The sequence below is a fragment of the Rattus norvegicus genome, chromosome Y (genome assembly GCF_021556685.1).
Source record: "Rattus norvegicus strain SHRSP/BbbUtx chromosome Y, alternate assembly SHRSP_T2T, whole genome shotgun sequence".
NCBI classification, from domain to species: Eukaryota; Metazoa; Chordata; class Mammalia; order Rodentia; family Muridae; genus Rattus; species Rattus norvegicus.
This window is the reverse complement of record NC_141555.1, coordinates 67,421,758-67,446,016: the sequence shown is the minus strand read 5'-3', so window position 1 is coordinate 67,446,016 and position 24,259 is coordinate 67,421,758. Positions and strand designations below refer to the sequence as shown.

At 39.9% G+C, this 24,259-nt stretch overlaps 1 pseudogene; it reads right to left on the bottom strand.

Annotated features, from left to right (window-relative positions):
• Positions 1 to 23,356: 23,356 nt before the first annotated feature.
• Positions 23,357 to 23,939, bottom strand: LOC147998076 (large ribosomal subunit protein eL19 pseudogene; annotated as a pseudogene).
• Between the last annotated feature and the right edge of the window lie 320 nt (positions 23,940 to 24,259).

Below are 24,259 nucleotides of genomic sequence, written 5' to 3'. Positions count from 1 at the left end.
GGCTTATGAATTTCATGATGTCATTGTATTTGATTACTGAGTTGCACTCAATTATGTAGATGAACCACAATTTCTGTATCCATTCATGTAGTCAAATCATCTAGGTTCTTCCTAGCTACTGGCTATCATGAATACAGCTGCTATAAACATAGTACAACATGTGTCCTAGTTATATGTTGGGGCATCTTTTGGGAACATGCCCAGGAATGGGATAGCTAAGTCGTCAGCATATACTATGTCCAATTTTCTGAGGAAAGCCCAGAGTAATTTCCGGGAATAATGTTCGTCATTTCAATCCCACCAATAATGGAGGAGTCTTCCTCTTTCTCCACATTGTGACCAGCATCTTCTATTAACCAAATTTTTGATCTTAGCCATTCTGTCTGCTATATCTTTTGATTTGCATTACCCTGATGAATAATGACGTTGAACATTTCTTTATATATTTCTCAGCCATTCAAAATTCTTCTGCTAAAAATTATTTGTTTAGATCTGTACCCCATTTATAATAGGTTTATTTGACTTTCTGGAGTGTAACTTCTTCGTTCTTCATACATATTGAATATTAGTTCTCTTTCAGATATAGGATGGCAAAGATCTTTTTTCAAGATATTAGTTGCCATTTTGTCATAATGACAGTGTTCCTTGCCTTACAGACACTTTGCATTTTTACAAGGTCGAATCTGTCAACACTTCATCGTAAGGCATAAGGCCCTGGTTTGGTGTTCTCTTCAAGAAATTTTCCATGGTTATCATGTTTTCAAGCTTTTCCCCACTTTTCTTCTATTTGATTATGTATATCTCTTTTTTTCTGGATGACCTTAGTCCACTAGGACTTCAGCTTTGTACAGTGTGATAAGAATGAATGGATTTACATTAATTTACATGCTGACATCTAGATGAACCAACATAGGTGTTCTACTTCCCTTTCTCTGTACCAATACCATATAATTTTTATCACTATTGTTGGGTATTCAATTTGAGGATAGGTTGATTTCCACAGAATTTATTTTATTTTGAGAATAGTTTCCACTTCTTTGTTTTTTTTCTTATTCTAAATGAGCTTGCATATTTCTCTTTCTAACTGTATGAAGAATTTTTTTGAAATTTTCTTGGGGATTGCATTGAATCTGTAGATTGCTTTCGGCAAAGGTCCATTTTTGCTATATCAATACTGCCAATCTATGAACATCAAAAGTCTTTCCATCTTCAGAGATTTTCTTCTTTTAGAGAAATTAAGTTCTTTCCATACAGCACTTTCCCTTGCCTGGGTTGAATTTTACGGAGGTATTTTTTGTAATTTGTAATTATTGTGAAGAGTGTCATTTCCCTAATTTCTTTCTTGGTCTGTTTGTTCATGGAAGGTTACTTATATGTTTGAGTTAATTCTATATCCAGGACTTTGCTGAAGTTGTTTATCACTGCACCAGTTCTCTGGTGGAAATTATGGAGTCACTTAAGTATACTATCATATCACCTGCAAATAGTAATATATTGACCTCTTCCTTTAATATTTGTATCCCTTTGTCCTCCTTTTGTTGTCTAATTGGTCAGGCTAGCACATTGAGTACTATATTGAATAAGCAGGGAGAGAATGAATAGCCTTGTCTAGTCCCTGATTTTAGAGGGAGAGCTTAAAGTTTCTCCTCATTTAGTTTGAATTTTGGCTACTGGTTTGCTGTACACTACCTTACTCTTGTTGAGGCTGGGCCTTGAACTCCTATCATTGTAAGACTTTGGCTATGAAAGGGTGTTTATTTTGTCAAAAGCTTTCACACCATCTAGTGAGATGAAAATGTAATTTTTTCTTTCAGTTGTTTATCTAGTGGATTATGTTGATGGAATTCCATATTGAACTATCCTTGCATTCCTGTTATGAAGGCTCCTTGATAGTGATGGATGATCATTTTGATGTGTTCATGAATTTGGTTTCCAATGATTAGATTTACTATTTTTTGTCAATATTCATAAGGGAAATTGGTATGAAATTCACTTTCTTTATTGGGTATTTGTGTGCTTTAGGTATAAGCATAACTGTGGCTTTATTGATGGAATTGGATAGTGTTCCTCTGTTTGTATTTTGTTGAATAGTTTGGACAATAGTGGTATTTGGTTCTAGGAAGTGCTGATAGAATTTTCCACTAAAATCATCTGGTCCTGGGATCTTTTCCCAATTGGGAGCCTTTTGATAATTGTTTCTAATTTTTTAGGATTCATGGTACAGTTTAGATATTTTATCTGACCCTGACTTAACTTTGGTAGCTGCTCCCTGTATAGATAATTAATCATTTGATCCAGATTTTCTACTTTTCTTGAATATAAATTTCAATAATACGGTATGATGATGTTTTGAATTTCTGCAGTTTCTGCTGTTTTGTTTCCCTCTCATTTCTGATTTTGTTATTTGGATACTTTCTCTGTGCCCTTTTGTAATTCTAGCTCAGGTTTATCTATCATGTTGATTTACCCTTGGATCCAGCTCCTGGTTTTATTGATTCTTTGTAGAGTTCTTTTTCTTTCTCCTTAGTTGATTTCAGACCTGTGTTTGATTATTTCCTGCCTTCTGCTCCTCTTTGGTTTATCTGCTTCTTTTTGTTTTTGAGCCTTTTTATTTGTTGTCAAGCTGCTAATGTATGCTCTCTCCAGTTTCACTTTGGATACTCTCAGAGCTTTGAGTTTTCCTTTTAGCTATACTATCATTGTGTCCCTTAGGTTTGAGTTTGTTGTGCCTTACTTTTCCTTAAATTCTAAAACATTTCTATTTTTTTCTTTAATACTTGTGTGGTCCTGGTTCTGGGAGCCATTCCACACGGACCTCCCTGATAGACAGAACAAACCACTGATAGAACATCCAGAACTGTTCCGACTGGTTGCTTCTAGTGAGAAACTTTTGCTGAAGAAACCAGCAGCTGCTGATTATGATGCTGTTTCAGTTTCTGCTTGTGTTACCTATCCCTATGCAATATTAGTAGGATTGCCACAATTGATTAGCATAGATAAGGTTGAATCTATTTTTAGTATTAAGTGTACATAATGCAAGCTAACTAATTGCATTGATTCCACTGTATCGGGATCTGTTATATTGATTGTCAGGAGACCTCCTTATGTTTTGTTACCAGTAGACTTGGGAGATGAGCCATGGTTTGATGATTCTGCCATCCAGACTATTAGGTATGCTACGGGTTTGATTAGGGCAAAAAGATTTGTAGCAGCCTTAATTCTAGGTATAACCGCTTTGATAGCTATTGTTACTTCTTTTGCTGTTTCTACTACTGCTTTGGTTAAGGAAATGCAGACTGCCACTTTTGTTAATGATCTCCATAAGAATGTTACCCTTGCATTATCAGAACAGAAGATTATAGATTTGAAATTAGAAACTAGATTAAATGCCCTAGAAGAGGTAGTATTAGAATTAGGACGAGATGTTGCAAACATTAAGACTAGGATGGCCACACGCTGTCACGCTAATTATGATTTTATTTGTGTGAATCCTTTACCTTATAATGCTACAGAAAAATGGGAAAGGACCAAAGCACATTTGCTAGGCATATGGGATGATGATAATATTTCTTATAATATTCAGGAATTGACGTCCTTAATCACAGAAATGAGTAAGCAACATGTAGATACATCCAGACCTCTCTGGATTGGCAAGATCCTTTGCGGATGGAGTTAAATCATTAAATCCAATCGATTGGACACAATATTTTATTTTTATTGGAATTGGGATTTTACTACTTGTTGTTGTACTAATGATCTTCCCAATTGTATTCCGATGCTTTGCAGACTCCATTGCCCAGGTTCAAGCAGATCTCAATTTGGTGCTTTTAAAAAATAAAAAAGGAGGAACTGCCGCGCCTGCAGCAGAGATAACCGAGCTCCAGGGCAGACATGACGTCTGAATGGGAGCCGGTTCGAGGGTTCGCACCACACATGGTTAAGCCCCCTGCTTGCATGCGGCCGACTCCAAGAAGATGTGCACCTGGACTTGCCCCCTGCTGCAAACTTGGCTCTGGGCTGATGGGCATCTGGGTCATGGGAAAGATCATTGTCAGCACTTATTTCTTTATTTTTTCTTTGTTTGATTCTGAATATGATCTTGGCAAGACAGAGACTTCCTTTAATAATAGGACAGAAGGTCGTGATCTATTTTTGATCACTAATACCACAAGCTTTCCTGCTTCCTCTTTACAGCAGACAGAGCCTCTGATGACAGGGACTCCAAGGTTGCAGATTATGTCTTCTCTTATAGATAAGGAAATATAAGATTTAGCAAAGAATTATACTTATAAGGATAGTGATGCTTCTTCTATTAGGTGTTGGTAGAACTGTTGAGAAATGATTCCTTGAGCTTTGGGTCGGCTATGAATATTTTACAGAGTATAGAAACAGGTGGTGGCAACCAGGTACTTACAGGGAACCATATGTGCATCGACCAACGGATGCTCCATTACCATATACTGGAGAATATGATTTGAATTTTGATAGGTGGGTTACTAAGGATGGATATAGGGTCAGGTATTTGTCACTGCCTTGGTCAGAAAGATTGGCAAGAGCCCGTCCTCCTTGGTGTATGCTCTCAGAAGAAGAGAAATGGGAGGTAAGGTCACAGATCATCAGATACTTTAGACAGGGATCAGGAATGCAATATTATTGCCCCAAGCCTTGGATGTACATCTATAGGACTAACAAAGATGGGATCAAAGGGTTAACTAGAGCGATAGAACTAGATGCACAGACCTGATGGCGTAAGATATGCCAGACTTGCGGTCCCCTGAAACTTCCTCCTTGATGTGACAAACGGAAAACTAGACTAGGCTGGCTGATTGTGGCTCGTCTGAAAAAAAAGCAAGCTATACCTTTTTGCAGAAAAATCAAATGTTCTTGGCCATGGTCCAAGATTGTTATGCAATGAAAATTGTGTATAAATGTCTGATGCTCTCTCAGTAAAGTTGCAACAGCTGACCACACTCTCTCTGTGTCTGTGTCTCTGTTCGCCATCCCGTCTCCGCTCCACGCGTGTCCTCAACAGGGGTCCCCCCGCGGATCCTTGGAACCTCCAAGATTGCCGACCGCGGCACTCTTTTATACCCATTTTCCTTTGGTTTGATCTTCTCAATGTGTCCTGGATTTCCTGGTTGTTTTCCATTAGGAGCTTTTTGAGCTCTACATTTTCTTTGATGGTTGTGTAAATGTTTTCTACAGTATCTTCTGCCCCTGAGATTTTTATCTTTTATATCTTGTATTCTCTTTCTGATGCTTCTGTCAATGACTTGTGATTTCTTCCCTAGGTTTTCCACCTCCAGGGTTGTCTCTCCTTGTGCATTCTTTATTGCTCCTATTTCCACTTATTGATCCTAGATTTTTTAAATTATTTCATCTGTTTGACTGTGTTTTCCTGTGACTCTTGAAGGAATTTTGTGTTTCCCCTTTAAGGGCTTCTACTTTTTTTACCTGTGTTTTCCTGTATTTCTTGAAGATTTGTTCCCTACTCAATGGCCTCTATCATCATCATGAAAATGATTTTGAATCCATATCTTGTTTTTCAGTTTGTTGGGATATCCAATATTGGCTTTCTTTGGATAAGGGAGCTCTGATGATGCCAAGTAGTTTTGGTTTCTATTGCTTAGGTTCCTGTGCCTGACTCTTGTCATCAGGTTTTCTCTGGTGTTTCATGGTCTTGCTGTCTGTGACAGTGGGTTGACCATCCTGTCAAACTTTGTCACTGTTCCTATAGACTTCTTTTATCCCACCAAAATGTGGGTGCAGAGATATGTAGGACCAGGTCAGCAATGGATGCAGGCAGAAACAGGAAGTGTCCTGTCCGTGACTGCTCTTGTTTTCTGTATCCTGAGGCCTCCAGCCTGGTTGCTTGGAGCAGAAGGGTTTTTCTCGCCTGTGTTCTCAGTCATGTTACTTTTCCTGGCCACTGGCTTCCATCTCTGGACACAGGTAGATACTGGAAGGATCCCCTCACTTACTCTCCCTAGGTTCCTGTATCCATAGGGCTCTAAGCAGCTTCCTCTCAGCACAGGAATGTGAGCAGAGGTAATGGATTCCCCTAAGTTCTCAGAATTGTCCATGATTCTGGGAGTCCAGCTTTCTCCCCACCGAATTTGGGTTCAGTAATCTATTGTACTATGGGATGTCTGGGTGCAGCCAGAAACAGGAAGCTTGTATCTTCTTGATAGTATCCTCCTAATAAATGGAAATATCAGGGTAGGCATTGCCAGTATATGAAATATATATTGAGGGGATTGTCATGGGGAGGGGGATACAAATAGATACCAAATACACTTGAATAAGCGTGGTGTATTAAGATATATCCTGACTGAAATCTGTGGAGGAGAATGACAGAGTCTGTATTATATAAAATGGATTATGAAATTGAGTGGAAAGATTCTTCTAATAAACATAATATAATTTTAAATTGAATATTCTTCATCATTTATTTATATAACACATCTTCACTAGGCATCTAGAATTTCATTGATTATGATACATTAAGGATGCAAATTAGAAAAAACCTCATCTTCCATAAACAGGCATTCTAGATTTTTTGTTTCATCTTAAGAAGAACCATGGATATTTCTGAAAACTTAGGGGAAACCATTACCTCTGCTCCCATAATATAAAGGAGAGAAAGAACTTAGAGTGTTGTCAAGCATGTGCTCACAGTTACTTACTTATATAATGGGTCCATGTTCTTTATTTTCAGTGAGCTGGGTGTTTGGTGGTGCTATTCTTAGTTTTAATTTTGGGAATTATTTCTGTGTTTTATAACTTATTTTACTATATCATTTATCTTTTATAAAGATTTTTTTCAGTGTGTTTATTTAATTTATATTTCAATTCAGCATTTCTGCAGAGATTAGACCTCTCCAAAGTAAATGAACTAAAGAAACTGATTTTGATATTTTACTAATATACCAGATTACCACAGATGATGTGGCTATTTGATTATAGGAGAGCACTAACTATGCTTCCTTTGGTATAGAATATGAAGATGAAACCAAAACACATGTCATATAATTCAAATAAGGTATTAGCCCTAATGGTGAATTTTGTAATTGGATGGATTAACTATCATTATACTTAGACCTGATAGATGTAGAGAATTACAAAGAGCTAATATGTGACTATTTCAATAAAAACACCTAATATACAGTGACTAATTTCAGTTTCATTGACATTTTGGTTGGGTCACAAGCCTTTAATAGCTGAGGTATTTTTGTAGCCTCTTATGTGGAGTTCTCATGCAAACTAAATGTATTTACTCTATAGTATGCAGGAGTGTTCAGAAAGCTCATGGCTAAAGTATTATATCTAGGTATTATAAGCATAGAAAAATGACTGTATTAAATAATTTTAATTAATTTTCTAATTAATTTTTTACATAAGTAAGAGTAAATACTAGGATGAGAGAGGCTTGTTTGTATCTTACTATGAAAATAAATGATAGTTAAAAAGAATACAGGTAGTCAATTTTTTAAACACTTTTTGACTTTTACTTCACTAGAGATTACTTTCCGCTTCACAATAAATAGTATAGTCAAATCACCAGACAAAAATATACAGTATAAATGTAAATATGTGAATGTTCGGTAAGTGTTCGTGTCCTCAGTGAAATAATACCAGGGAAATCACTATCATCCAAAGAGCCAAAACAAAAGGGTCTCCATGATGTGCATCATAAATATAAATTAAAGAGAAATCACTATGCCAAAACCGTGAGCATAAAATGATGTAGAGACATAGCCATCAACATAAGGAAGCTATATAATATTATCAGCAGAGGTTGTGCTTGTTGGCTAAGCAGGGTTTTTTAAAACACATATTCAAATGTGATGAGTAGTGCAGAAAATAGAAGAATGGGTAGCATTATAGCGCTGTGGCTATGAAGTACAAAATTAATTCCCACATAATCACTTTCCACTAAAATAACCCAGGTACTAATTCTGAAGTCATAGAAATGCTCTCAGATAGTATTAGGAAATATTAAATTTGCGATTGCATACAGGTTCCCTGGCTAAGGGTGGTTGTTTGCCAAGCTGAGCTTGAACTGCTGAGATAAATCCCTGTGACCCACATGGCAGAAGCTAATAAGTCACTTCTGAAAATTGTCCTCTCAACTAACTAGAATACTGTAGCATTTGAGCACACAACTAATGAATAAACAAATGTAAGAGGAGAAGAAATGTAAATGAGTAAATATTATCACTGTGGGGAAAGGAGAAGGGAGATGTGGGAGCAGTCACAGAGAGCATGGCAAATCTCATTATTTCACCTTCATCAATACAAGATACCTCTTGCAGAAATCTGTTCACAATATACATTTTTCTTATGCCTATTTTTTCTCTACGAAAGAGGGATAGCAATTGACATAAATGCCAGAATAGTCTTCAAAAACACCCTCCAAAAAAGAAAGAATGTAGCTATCTAATGAAAACTCCGTGAATTATGGAAAGTATCTTTCAAGAACGTGTTTAAGGAACATATATGACTTCACATTGGAGAAGGATGTCGACACTATTGTAATCCCCAATTAGTCTTAGCCACAGCTCATCAACAGCTCCTTATGTCACCTGAAAGAGGAATGATAAATTGTGTGAAAGAACCAGTGAAGGTCTGACACAAAGGTTCTAAGTCTGTATCCCATAATATTCCAAGGACGTAATCTGTGAATCCCAAGAACACTATAATGCTATAAAAAAAAGCCATTAAAAATGAAAATATACAACATATAAGGCCAGATATACTGAATGTTCCTGTGCCTTTTCTGGTTTAGAAAGTCAGAGATAAAGTTTAGAGTTTAGGAGATTTACATTTGAACACAAACGAATTCTAAAAATTAATCACAATTTGGTTATTTGAAAATCATTCACTAGAGAACTACCTGAAATTTGAATGAAAAAGTTCAGTTGTGAAGATCAAAGCCATAACCTACTATGTGCCAGGCAGGCCCTGATTTATATTTCAAGATCTTAGGATTTTGAGAAACGTTCTCCTGTTTTTCATGTAAGCCTTGTACTAACTGCTCTGAAGCTCTCACATGTGAAGCTCTGGTCTCCTACTTGTCAGCCCCTTCTCAGATTTTATGGTATAATTAAAGGCATGAGTCATTACTAGTAAATGAAAGCAAATAAAGCAAAGAAAACAAAACAAAGCCACCTTTGAAAGTTATTTCTTTTTGTAGTGTGTTTGGCTTCATGTGTGAATGTTTGTGCATCTCTATGTTTATTTGCATATATGTCTGCACAAGTATATGTCACACTTCACAGGTGGATAACTAGAGTCCAACTTTCCAGCATCGAGTCATGGACCCAATGATGTCATGAAAGTTGCACAGCAGTTACTCTTACCTTAAATCCATTTTGAACTCCCTTCCAAAAGTTCTTTGAAAAGCAAATTAATTTACCACTAAAGAAATGATGTGAAGTTTAAATTAATCAGTATATTTTTCCAGGATGTCTACATAGTTTATATTAAAATAAGATAATAATTTGAGACACTAATTTCACTTTCTTTCATGTCCCTACATGAAAAACCTAGCAATGGTTTCTGTAAATCAGACCTACACATGAGAAAGGATGATGATGCATCTTTGTTCAGAGGAGATACACAAGCTTTAGTTTGCTTTTCACAGTAAGGTAAGTTCTGATCCCAACTTTATATTTATAACAACTTAATTTCTAATCTACATGCAGACACAATAATTTTACCTATATGGTATTTTATTCCTCATAAAAATGTAGAATATTCAGGGTTATGTATCCCAAGGTAAGTTATTTTATTTCCTTTGTGTTAAAGAATAATACATTCTTTTTCTGATTCCACATAATCAGAAATTAAAACATGGCATAAAATATTGAGAAATAAATAGAAATAAATATTTGATATAAAAATAGTGTTGATCATTTGAGGACATATCAGAGCGAAGTTGCCTGGTTAGAAATAGTTATGTCCCGATTTTCATTATGTATATTTAAAAGTTTGTTGTTTTTTTAATCACAAAATGGTAACATCCCCTGCCCTTCTGTTTCTTTCCTATAAAGGTTATATTTTAAAATGCTGAAATGTTCAAGATGACTTCAGTAAATATGTGGCCTATAGTATATTTTGATTTGAAGAATAGAACAGAATGTTTGATAGTGAGAAACTCAAGGAGAGGGGATGGGATTCTTTTGTATTTGGATATGCAACATTGTGAATTGCTACAGAACTGGACTATTGTGAACCCTCTGTCTAGGTGCAATGCAGTAGGGGACACTGAGGCAACACAGTAACAGTACAATTGATGTCTGTATCAGTTAGATGGAACAGAAATTCTTTGTACGAATGATCAAAATAATAAAGGCTCATTGGTTTCCTTAACCCAATGCAAGTTTTATGGGTAGATTTGGAAATTTCTGTTGTTATTGTTGACATAAAAGTCTTTCTGAAACCTAGACTGAAACATACCTTATAAATTTAAAATCTTGTCCGGAGTCTATTGACAGAGTAAAGAAAGTCCTGAAATGTAGTTACAGTGCTGGCCATTTGTATAAAAATGAATTCCACAATTCGAAATGCATTGGAAGAGCCAAGGCGTCAGGCTAGATGGGGAATGGTTTACTGTAGCAGAAAGTGATTGCTTGTCAAGCCAAGTCACAGTGACACTCCTTGGAAATGGCTCACTGCACATCACACGTCAAAGGAGATGCTATCTCTAAACATCATAGTGCAACTGCCTTCCGGAAATGAAGAAAAATAAGTGAGAGGGGTTCCCATTGCACAGGACATATTCTGGCAAGAGACAGAAGAACAGTATGTCTCAGATCAGAGAAAATTCCTCCAATTATCAGTTTCCCTAGTCTATTTCACAGATGAGAAAATGTCCTCCAATTATCATTGTACCTACTCTATATCACAGATGAGAAAATATCCTCAAATTATCAGTGTACATAGTCTATGTCACAGGTCAGAAAATGTCCTTCAAATATCAGTGTACATAGTGTATGTCACAGATCAGAAAGGGTCCTCAATTATCAGTGTACCTAGTCTATGTCACAGATGAGATAATATCCACAATTATCAGTGTACCTCATCTATGTCACAGATGAGAACATGTCCTCAATTAACAGTGTACTTAGTCTAATCAAGCCCACATTTGAAGAGTCATAGAAACACAGTAACTATGTCTGAATGTGTAATGGAATGCATGCCAACGAACCTCATCTTAGCCCAGGCCTGCATCTCAGTGATTCTCCTTTGTTGGGAAATGAAGCCTTCTCAAAACCCATTCCATGAATATTTTCTTTGTATGAAGAGAGAAAGGATGCAAATCATCATTGTTCAGTTTGGGGAAAGATTCTATATGTTCTCCAACTTTTTGATTTAAAATTTCTAGAAGTTCATTAAGACTATATTAGGTGTGATCTGTTTCTCCATCTTCAATCTATACTTGAGATGAATTATTTCCAAAAGTTTGGTATGTTGATTCATTAATTGTCTCCTTCAATACCCCATATCCATTCCATTTTTCTGCCAATGTAATTTCAAATACCAGCTGACAACTGACAAAGTCAATTCTCTCCAATTTTTTTTGAGTAACCATCACTTTCCATTATCCTCTCCCTGTAACCCTTTGGCTCAGTGCTGAAGTTAGACCCTCTTAATGACTGTCAAGCTCTGCAATAATCTCTCTTAACAGACTAGTAATTTATTTTAATTTAAATTAGGACAAGTCAAAGCCTTTTGTTTTAACACACTTGGAGACACATTCATCAGAAAGAAAACACCCCATGACCTGATCCCACTGAAATTCACTAACCCTCGAGTGCAGAATGAATGATATGCATAATTGTGTTAGTATTTTTTTTTCCTTTTTTCTTTATTAACTTGATTATTTCTCATTTACATTTCGATTGCTATTCCCTTTCCCGGTTTCCAGGCCAACATCCTCCTAGCCCCTCCCCCTCCCCTTCTATATGGGTGTTTCCCTCACTATCATCCCCCCACTAACCCCCCTCCCAACAATCCCCTTCACTGAGGTTCAGTCTTAGCAGTATCAAGGGGTTCCCCTTCCACTGGTGATCTTTCTAGGATATTCATTGCTACCTATGAGGTCAGAGTCCAGCGTCAGTCCATATATAGTCTTTAGGTAGTGGCTTAGTCCCTGGAAGCTCTAGTTGCTTGGCATTGTTGTTCATAACGGGTCACAAGCCCCTTCAAGCTCTTCCAGTTCTCTTTTTGAATCCTTTAACGGGCGTCCTGTTCTCAGTTCAGTGGTTTGCTGCTGGCATTCGCCTCTGTATTTGATGTGTTCAGGCTGTGTCTCTCAGGAGAGATCTACATCCGGCTCCTGTCGGCCTGCACTTCTTTGCTTCACCCATCTTTGTCTAATTGGGTGGCTGTATATGTATGGGCCACATGTAGTGCAGACTCTAAATGGGGGTTCCTTATGTCTCTATTTTAATCTTTGCTTCTCTATTCCTTGCCAAGGGTATTTTTTCCCTTTTAAAGAAGGAGTGAAGCATTCACATTTTGATCATTCGTCGGGAGTTTCATGTGTTCTATGCATCTAGGGTAATTCAAGCATTTGGGCTAATAGCCACTTATCAATGAGTGCATACCATGTGTGTTTTTCTGTCGTTGTGTTACCTCACTCAGGATGATATTTTCCGTAAAAATCATTTGTCTATGAATTTAATAAAGGCATTGTTTTTGATAGCTGAGTAATATTCCATTGTGTAGATGTACCACATTTTCTGTATCCAATCATCTTTTGAAGGGCATCTGGGTTCTTTCCAGCTTCTGGCTATTATAAATAAGGCTGCCATGAACATATAGTAGCACGTGTCTTTTTTATATGTTGGGGCGTCTTGTGGGTATATGCTCAAGAGAGGTATAGCTGGATGCTCAGGTAGTTCAATGTCCAATTTTCTGAGGAAACTCCAGAATGATTTCCAGAATAGTTTTACCAGTCTGCAATTCCAACAACAATGGAGGAGTGTTCCTCTTTCTCCATCCTCGCCAGCCTTTGTTTTCACCTGAGATTTTGATCTTAGACATTCTGACTGGTTTGAGGTGAAATCTCAGGGTTGTTTTTATTTGCATTTCCCTTATGACTAAAGATGTTGAAGATTTCTTTAGGTCTTTCTCAGCCATTCAGAATTCCTCAACTGTGAATTCTTTGTTTAGCTCTGAACCCCATTTTTTAATAGGGTTACTTGTCTACCTGCGGTCTAACTTCTTGAATTCTTTGTATATTTTGGATATAAGGCCTCTATCTGTTGTAGGATTGTAAAGATCTTTTCCCAATCTGTTGGATTCCATTTTCTCCTAACCACAGTGTCCTTTGCCTTACAGAAGCTTTGAAGTTGTATGAGATCTCATTTGTCGACTCTTGATCTTAGAGCATAGGCCATTGGTGTTTTTTTAGGAAACTTTCTCCAGTTCCCATGTGTTCAAGATGCTGCCCTACATTTTCTTCTATTAGTTTGAGTGTATCTGATTTGATGTGGAGGTCCTTGATCCACTTGGACTTAAGCTTTGTACAGGGTGATAAGCATGGATCGATTTGCATTCTTCTACATGTTGAACCAGCACCATTTGCTGAAAATGCTATATTTTTTCCATTGAATGGTTTTAGCTCCTTTGTCAAAAATCAGGTGCACAAAAGTCTGTGGGTTCATTTCTGGGTTTTCAATTCTGTTCCATTGGTGTATCTTTCTGTCTCTGTACCAGTACCATGCAGTTTCTATCACTATTGCTCTGTAATATTGTTTGAGTTCAGGGATAGTGATTCCCCCTTAAGTCCTTTAATTGTTGAGAATACTTTTAGCTATCCTGGGTTTTTTGTTATTCCAGATGAATTTGCAAATTGTTCTGTCTAACTCTTTGAAGAACTGGATTGATATATTGATGGGGATTGCATTGAAACTGTCAATCTCTTTTAGTGTAATGGCCATTTTTTCTATATTAATCCTGCCAATCCATGAGCATGGGAGATCTTTCCATCTTCTGAAGTCTTCTTCAATTTCATTCTTCAGAGTCTTGAAGTTCTTATTGTACAGATCTTTTACTTGCTTGGTTAAAGTCACACCGAGGTACTGTATATTTTTGGGTCTTTTATAAAGGGTGTCTGTTTCCCTAATTTCTTTCTCGGCTAGTTTCTCTTTTGTGTCGAGGAAGGGGACTGATTTATATGAGTTAATTTTATACCCATCCAATTTGCTGACATAGTTCTCTGGTGGAACTTTTGGGATCACTTAGATATACTATCATATCATCTGCAAATAGTGATATTTTGATTTTTTATTTACCAATCTGTATCCCCATTGATTTACTTTTGTTGTCTAATTGCTGTGGCTAGAACTTCAAGAACTATACTGAATAAGTAGAGAGAAAGTGGGCAGCCTTGTTTAGTCCCTGATTTTAGTGGGATTGCTTAAAGTTTCTCTCCATTTAGTTTAATGTTAGTAACTCATTTGCTGTATATGGCTTTTATTATGTTTATATATGTGCCTCGAATTCATATTCTTTCCAGGACTTTTATCATGAAGGGGTGTTGAATTTTGTCAAATACTTTCTCTGCGTCTAATGAAATGATCATGTGGATTTGTTCTTTCAGTTTGTTAATATAATAGACCACGATGATGGTTTTCCAGATATTAAACCATCTCTGAATGCCTGGGATGAAGCCTACTTGATCATGGTGGATGATTGTTTTGATGTGCTCTTGGATTCGGTTTGCCAGAATTTTATTGAGTATTTTTGGGTCTATATTCATAAAGGAAATTGGTCTGAAGTTTGCTTTCTTTGATAGGTCTTTGTGTGGTTTATGTATAAGAGTAATTGTGGCTTCATAGAAGGAATTTGGTAGTGCTCCATCTGTTTCAATTTTGAGGAATAGTTTGGATAGTATTGGTATGAGGTCTTCTATGGAGGTCTGATAGAATTATGCACTAATCCTATCTGGACCTGGGATCTTTTTGGTTGGGAGACCTTTAATGACTGCTTCTATTGCCTTAGGAGTTACGGGGTTGTTTAACTGGTTTATCTGTTCCTGATTTAACCTCAGTGCCTGGTATATCTCTAGGAAATTGTTCATTTTTAATCTGTAAGCTCACACACACATACACACACACACACACACACACACACAAAAAAAAAAAACACACGGAGGTCAAAGGACAATTTGTAAGGGTCAGCTCTCTCCTTCCACCATGTGGGTCCTGTGTATCAAACTTAGGTTGTCAGGCTTGGAAGAAGCCCTGGTGAAGCATATTCAAAGGCATCATGATGATGCCTTTATCACTATAGGCTAGTTTTTTCTTCCTGGAATATACATATCTATTCAGAATACTCATTGATATGACCAGTTCTGCTTACCACTTTCCTCTCTGGATTCCCTAACTCTGCCTTCCCAGGCTTTAATTATAGGCAACTTCCACACCCACCCCCTTTGACCCCTACCCCCATTCATGTGGGTTTCCAGGGGAGGGGAGTTGTACCTAGGTCTCTCTGATTCAATGGAAAGTGCTTTAGTTGTGGAGCTATCTCCCTGGCTTCTGTAGTGTATGTTGAATGCTAATTTTTGGCTGAGCCAGTGTTTTGAAATTGCAAAGGAATGATACCTAAGCCATCTCAGGCCAGGGGGCCAAAGGTCTTGGTGCATTTGGAATGTAGGTGGCATTCCTCAGCCTCATCAGTGTCTCTGAAGCTGAAATTGTAAACTTTCCTTTTTCTTTTTCCTTCTTCATTATTTTTATATCAGTGTCTATTCATTATCCACAGTGCTGGATTGCATCAAGACAACTTCCTTTAGCAATGTCATGTGCTTTACCCTATCCAACCTTCCTGCTCACACCCATCCCCCACCCCCATGACTAGTCTCCTTCCTTCTCCAGGCCTTTGTCTACCTTCATGACATATGGACACTTTTGGGTATTTTTTTTTTGGTTTTTTTTTTGTTGTTGTTTTTGTTTTGTTTTTTTTTTTTTTTTTTTTGGATCTGTTAAGAACCTATAAAGATTCTGTAAAGAATTACAGGATTCACAAACGAGACAAAAATTACAGTATTTGTTTCTCGGGGTCTGGTTGATTTTGCTTAATGTGGTGGTCTCCAGTTTCCTACCAAAGACTTAATTCCATCCCTTTTGTGGCTTGATAAAATTCCATTTTGTATGTGTACCAGGAAGGACTTATTAAATGGTCTATTGATGAATGCTCAGGCTGATTCCACATCTTGGCTACTGAGAATGGTGCCACAGTAAGCATGGTGTGCAGGTATCCACTGATGTGTTGCCTCCGAGTCCTATGGGCACGGTGTCCAAATCCTCAGCCTGACTGCCATTCACCGAGAGGCTCTGAGCCTAAGCTGAGTGCTGTCTCTTTCGATGGAGGCTTTGCATTAGATGACTCTGTGTGTGTGTGTGTGTGTGTGTGTGTGTGTGTGTGTGTGTGTGTATGTGTGTTCGGTGAATGACTGTGCACCCTTACATTGGGACTCTTCATGGAGTTTATGAAATCTATAGCAATGTTGGTGAGCATTGGAGATAGATATTTATAGCACCCCATCCCTCTATCCCTCCTTACCCCTCTGCTTCCTTCTGCTCCTTTTCCCTTCCCCTTCTTCCTCCACTCCCCCTTTCAAGACAGTGACTCACTATATAGCCTAGGCAGGCCCCCTGCTTGAAATTATTCCCCTGCCTCAGGCTTCCAAATACCAAGAAGTCCTTTCCTTGGAGGAAGAGAAGGAATTTCACAGGTGCAGTTGTGGGCATGGGTTTCCAGGAGAGTAGTGACACCATACTGTCTGACTTTGTACAAGGAAACTAGGACAAAAGAAGATAGCATTGGGTACAGTGAGGTTGGCCACTGTGCCTAGTCCCTCTCCCCTGCACCTAAAACCACAGCTCTTGCAAATCATGTTTTCTAATGCATCAAGTCATTTCAGTGGTCAGATAGAACATGGCACAGGGATCCTTGGGAACATGTAAAGCAGAAATTATTACCTACAATTTCTAGTCTAGGAGAAGAAAGGGCCAGCCAGATTCTGTATCTGTGTGTGTGTGTGTGTGTGTGTGTGTGTGTGTGTGTGTGTGTGTGTGTGTGTGTTCATGTGTTTGGTCATAGCAGGAAACAGGGTGGATAGGTGGATTTCAAGATTCTTTGTAATTTGACTATTTTTCCTGAGCTTCTGGGTAGAGATAAGGCTGTGTGGGTCTGTTTGGTGTCTGATCTTTTAAATGAGAAGGGCGTAAATTGGGAGGGCCCATCCCAAGCAAAATGGACAAATACCACATTGTTTCCCTCATTTGGGGGGCCATAAAATTCTTTAAAGTTTCATTGTGCTCATAGGAAATGGGAGATGAAGGTCTGGGGGAGGAAGTGGGTTGAACATAGACCTTGCTGGATGCAGAGGAAGAGGTGCTCCTACTCTGTTAGCCAGCAGACTGGCCAGGACAGCATCAAGTGAACAGGCAACCATGTTGTCATAAGTTGGGGGAACGATGGTGAATTAGGATGAAAGCATCTCTCCTGTCTCAAGCCAGATTCCCCAGGGCCTCTGGCCCATCTCAGACACTGACTAACAAAGGCATCAATATCAAAGCTGAGAGGTCCACATCTGAAACTAATCACATTCCTCAGTTTCCCGTCTGGAAGTAACAGATCAATTACAGTCAGGACTACCTTAGGCACAGCCTAAGGTCCAGCTGTCTATTCCAGCACCACCACTAGCCTTGTTAGTGTAGGTGATCTGGCACTGTTGAGTGGGCTGCATTCTTGGGTTATGGTTATTCTAATACAACCACTGTAGGAGACATCTCTGGCTGTACATATCACCGTAGGCATGGCCATGCCTGGTTGGTTTCTATTAATATCATTCATGAATCACAGGCTTAAGTGGATGGAAGGGTGAAAAGGGTTTGTGGCTGTGGGACCACTTCCATACTGAGGACTTGGCAGGACTTGGTCTACCCTGGACTTTCTCCAGTACCCTCCCATTATGGAGTTTCCAATTAAGGTGTTAAATTAGAGAGAGAATGGTCCAGGTGGTATACTGGATACCATGTCTCTGACATCACGGAAACATTGTGTGATCAGGCTGAATTAGCACAAACTCAATGTTCTCATGCTCTTCTTCAAGCCAGTGGCCTCTGCACTGAGCCCCATTATTATTGATTAGTGAGTGAATGTAAGACTGAAAGGGGGAGGGGCTTCAGTATTTCCCTGTACAGGGCAGCCGGATATCTGCTTCTTGGCAGAGTCCACATCGGAATGACTGTGGCTTCAGACAGAGTGCCCAGGGCTGAGAATTTATATTCTGATCCGTGAATCCTTAAGGTAATAAGCCATCTCACAGCCCCTGGTGTTATGTCTGAAGAATCTGCAAGTTGCATGATTAATATGCAAGGAATGGAAACCATGAGGAATGGGAAAAAGAGAGTGGTTGCCTCCTCTGCCCACCCTCTCTGTTCCCAGGGAGGTTGTGGCAATGGCAGGGTGCCCTCATCTTCTCAGTGAACTGGACTTCATGGATGTTCTCAGGACCATGGAGAGGGCCAGAGAGGCTGCTTTGTTCTGCAGGATGTTTCAGACTCTTGAATGTTCTGGATGAATTCCAGTTGAATCGATACCTTTACCTCACAGAGAGGGAAATCAAGCGGCTCGATTATTGTACCAGCATCTGGAGTCTGTGGGACCCATGGGGAGGACTCTGTCCATTGTCAGTAGTGGTGGGGACACTTGATACTGCAGTCAGAGCCTGAGCAGTTCCTGTCCCATTCAGAGACCTCCATTCAGGTAAAGCTGGATCCCCTACTACACCACAGTGGGAAATAAGTGAATTTATTACACAGAGAATGTGACTGTCACTGTTTCTGATTTGAACATGGGCATTTAGAGAGAGCTTTATACACAATTCTGTGGCTTTTCAGGCACCTTTGTTAAAAGATATAATTTATAGCAAGGTTGAAGGACAGCGTGAAGTTTAAAAATTAGGTAAAATATAGTGATTGAATATACTTGTTTTTATTTAAAATTTTTTGGATTTATTTTGTTGTTTTATATGAACCTGTACCCATGTGCCTGTGCTATATACATATGGTACCCTAAGATATCAGAAGAGGGTGTCTGATCCATTCGAACTGGACTCATGGATGGTTGTGAGCTGCCAGGTGGGTGCTGGGAATGGAACTTGGGTCCTCATCAAGAGAAGCCATTGCTCTTTAGGACTGACCCATCTCTCTAGCCCGTCACTTGTTTCTCTTAGATGATTTTCCTTTTTTGTAAATAAAGTTCCAAGATGGTTATATGAGTTACGTTGTTTAGTCTTAGGATAAGAGTGGATTCTTAACAGCGTGAAACCAGAAGCCATATACTTCCTGACGCTCAGTAAGGACAGATTCAGTTGTGTGTGTGTGCATGCATGCACATGCATGCGTATTGTTTGCAGTTTCCCTTCGATGCCAGAAGAGGACTTCAGGTTCCCATGACCTGATTTACAGGCAGCTGTGAGATGCTTAAGTGGATCCTAAGAACAGAATTTGGGTTCCCTGCGAGTTTGGAACATGCTCTTAACTGATGGGCTATCTCTTCAGGCCCATGGGTTTCTCAGCCTCAATTGAGATATCTTTAGTAAAATGTGCACTATCTCTGCAGCCAGCCTTGGCTGGATCAGTTGTGTTGATGCTCAGCCATCAGGAGACAAAGGCTAGACCCCAGAAGTTAGCTTCTCTCCATTTTAGCGTCACCCTTAACTCTCCAGTTCGTCTATCCTGTCTTGTTCGAACCACAGGGACAATGCTGCTTCCTCCATGACTCTGGAGGTGTGTTCTTATCGGTTGAGCAAGGACGTTAGGCTATGAATAAAGATCAGCGTGACTCAGTGCCTTTTGCTGTACTATATATGAAATGTTTTGGCTGGAATTAGGCCTGTGGCAGGTTCAGGTGTGTAAGTTAGAGACACTCTCAACATCTTTTGAGTTGAGCCTCTTTTATAACCTTAGAGGCTCTCTGGGGAGCATGTCACCAACCACACACCTTTACCCCTGAAAGGATGGCTGAACACAGGCTTTGGGGCCGAGATACTTCTGCAAGCTGTGAGACTGTGAGTTCAAACTGCTGTCAGGTCCTCAGCTTCTCAGCTTCTGTCACAGGCAGCTCTTCAGCTTGACATCACAAACTGCAGGGGAAGAGAGCTTGGAGTTCATTACCATGGGTGTCTTGGTAAGTTGGGGGGGCGAGTTCTGCATTAATTAAGCCTTTTTGAATAATGAGCACATGCTATTTATTTTCTTTGAGAGCTGCTCTGAGGGAAGCAGAGAGGCTTCTCCTACAGGAAGCCTGGTGGCCCGTGGGCCCGCCAGCCATCCCTGCGGGAGGGAGGGGAGGAAAGGGTGCAATTTTAAACTCTCTGTTATTGAAGGAAATACCCATAAATGGAACACTGTGGGGCGGTTTGTCAGCTGTTTCTGTGAGAAAAGTCCTGGGGTCAGCCAACGTCTTCTCCAGGCCTTTCAACGCTGCTCTGTGCCATGCATAGGAGATGGTCTAAAATCTGCCCATCTCATCTCCCCAAATCATGTGTTTTCTTCATCTGTTATGGGGCTGAGCAGAATGGTGGTGAACTTGAGATCATGTGGCCACCTTAGTCATCGTGAGGGGGATTCCACAGGAATAGAGGTGTTCTCACGCCAAACACCCAGATCTGCATGATCTTGCCCTGGGTGCTTAAAAAGGATGGGCATCTCCGCACCAAAAAGCAATGATTCTTGTGTACATATGGATATTTAAATCTGTTCAGGGCTCATGATCTTTTTTTTTTTTTTTTTTTTTTTTTTTTTTTTTTTTTTTGCAATTGGCTGCGCAGAGTGACCTCATCTCTCATGTGTACAGGAAGAAACTGTAATTAAATCATATACCTTCATGGCTTTGGTTGCACCCAGCAATCCTCCTTCCCGGACTACTTGCCCATCCGTCTAGGCCAGAGTTCCGAACCATAAACAAAGGTACATAAGGCACAAGCCTGATTCTGTTGAGTGTGCGGTTCAAGAACTCACACATGCCAGCACTTACGAAGCTGCACACTGGAGCTGCACACCATTAACACTATGATATTGCAGAGGATTGGAGAGGCTGTGCACATATGCCAATTTCATACTTCAGGGAGATACAGGACTTCATGTTCTTGGGGTTTGAAGCCACCAAGACCCAATGAATGTTCTTCAGGCAAACATCATGAGTCTTTAAGCAAGACTTTAAAACAACGGTACTATTATCATATATGTGAAGAGACCCTGTGGTGGTTTGAGTATGCACTGCCCAGGAAATGCCACTATTAGGAGGTTGACCTTCTTGGAGTAGGTGTGTCCCTGTGGGGGTGAGTTCTTGAAATCCTTCTCCCAGCCATGAGGGAAACAGTCTGCTCCTGGCTTCTTTTTTTTTCTTTTTTTCGGAGCTGGGGAATGAACACAGGGCCTTCGCTTGCTAGACAAGCGCTCTACCACTTAGCTAAATCCCCAACCGTGCTCCTGGCTTCTTTTAGATGAAGATGTAGAACTCTCAGCTCCTTCTCCAGCACCATGTCTGTCTGCACACTGCTATGCCCTCTGCTTGAGGATAATGGACTGACCCTCTACACCTGTAAGCCACCCCCAATTGCATGTTGTCCTTGGCCATGGTGTCTCTTCTCAACAGTGGAAACCTAACTAAGACCCCAGATTGAATAGTTCATGGGATTGCTCAAATGTCCTTGGCACCATCACTCTTTTATTTTCTGCAATGGCCCAACCCATTATCTATCCAGTCCAGGGTGCTCCTCCAGTCTTGGTTCTCACAGGACTCCCCTATACAAGGCACTTTCCCTCAGAGTCTCCTAGTGTCCAGAATACCACCTGCCATGGCATCCTCTTCTTTGATAGGGTGAATTCTATTCTCGAGGATGGACACCAAGTCTCCCATGTGGTTTTCTAGAGTAGCAAAGCATCTCCAGGGATAGGACACAGATTCTGGGGCTTAGGGAGATGGCTCAGCCATGAAGAACACTTGTTACTCTTGCAGAGGACCCAGGTTTATACCCAGCATCCATATGTTGGTTGACAGTTGAACTGTTAGCCACTTTCAGGAGATTTAATGCCCTCTCTTGGCCTCTTCAGACATCAGGCAGGCACGTGGTGAACACAGTTCCATGTAGCCAGAACATTCACACATTTGATAATATAAACACATCTGATTTTTAAAAGGTATGAGCTTTGGATTATGGGCATGGGTGTTGCTGTGCGTGGATCCCAACAGCTCTCTTTTAAGGGGAAAAGGGACACCAGGAGTTTGGATCCCGGTGGCTGCAGGTGAGGGAGCACCGTATGGTCATATCCGTATAATGCCTCCTGGTATGGAAGTGTTCATCTCACAGCTCTGATGGTGACAATGAGGCAGAGGTCTCAGCACTGAGCTTGGAAACAGTTATCACTGGGGGAATGCGGCAGGTGAATGACTATGTCTTTCTTCAAATACAATGAAAGAGGTTCTTTTCCCCGTGTTTTCTGTCATCATACTGTTCAAAAAACCCCCTTGGTCCAGATGAACTTAATTTGGAAGTCATTAGAGTGGGATGCAGAGGTGTGAGCTGACAGTTCATTAAGGAAATATTTGATGAACCAAGAAAAAAGTGCCAAAGTTAACATTATAAACACGATAAATGAGCAGGGTGGCTGCAAAACTTCATAAAAGACAATAACAACACAACATGCAGGTGCTCGTCTCTGTTGGCAGGACAGGCTGCTGACAGTGTGTTGATTTGTCTGTTTTAAATGGTTGAGGCTCTAGGCTTGCCCACATGGCCAATGTTATCTCTCATCTGAACTTGACAGGAATAGCTTTATGTTTTTGTGTACACATATTCCTAATGCCTTAATCACTTTAGCTGATGTGGGCTAGGGGGTTTGCCAACCAGTCAGGGATGAAGAGGTTTAATGTGTTTCTTCTTTAACAACAACAACAACAACAAAAACAACAACAACAAAAAAAACAACAGCAGCAGCAACAACACACCAAAAGAAAACAACAATAAACCAACAAGTTTGTACTTTTTTTTAAATCACAACAACTTCATATTCACCAGAAAAGTAAAGTGGAATTTATGTTGTCTGCTTGGTATTTGTTCCTCTCTCTAGAGAGCTATTGTATAAGGGTTTCCAGAGAAACAGAAAAGGCAGAATGAATACACATTTTCTTAGTTAGATTTCCATTGCTGTGAACAGACATCATAGCCAAGGTAACTCTTTTTTTATTTTAAAGCTTGTTTTACTTTAATGACTGATCATGTGAGGCCACAGTGAGATCACTATGCACAGACGTGAAGGAAGCTTCATTTATTGGTCTCTTCCTCTTTGGACAGAGTCTTGATGATCTCCTACTTCTTGGTCTGGAAGCGCTCCTCCCACGCGTTTTTGTGCTTCCTTGGTCTTAGACCTGCGAGCCTCAGCCTGGACATCCTGTAGCTTCTTGTGGGCCTCTTCTGCCTTCGGTTTGTGCATCTGCTACAAAAGAATCAATTGGGTTTCTGATACATTCCTTTTGACCTTCAGGTAAAGGCTGTGATATATATGGCGGTCAATCTTCTTAGATTCCCAGTATCTCCTGAGAAGCCGGTGCAGGATCCTCATCCTTCTCATCCAGGTCAACCTCTCAGGCACCCAAGTGTTGGCAGTACCCTTTCTCTTCCCTATGACCATATGCCTGCCCTTCAAGGTGTTTTTCTGGGAGCGAGCTTGAGAATGGGCAATTACAGGCTTCCAGATGATCAGGCTATCTTCAATCAGCTTCCTGATTAGGTGTAGGGAGTTGGCATTGGCAATTTTATTGTTCTCATTGGGGTCCAACTGGGCCTTCTTTTTAGCACAGTGGAGGACACTAGAGGCAAGCCTCTTTTGTAGCCTGAGCATGCTCATGGCTGCAAACGCAGCAGCCAAGGTAACTCTTATAAAGGACAAGATTACATTGCAGCTGGCTTACAGTTTCAGAGGTTCAGTCCAAATTCATCATTGGAGGAATCATGGGAGCATCCAGGAAGACTTGGTGCTGGAGAAGCCCAAATTCTTGATGCACAGGCAGCAGAAAGGGATTGTCTGGACCACGGAGCATAGTTTGAGTATATACAAATCTCAAAACAAAGCCACCACAGTGTCAAACTTCCTCCAACAAGGTCACACCTACTCCAACAAGGCCACACATACTCCAACAGGCCACACCCACTCCAACGAGGCCACAC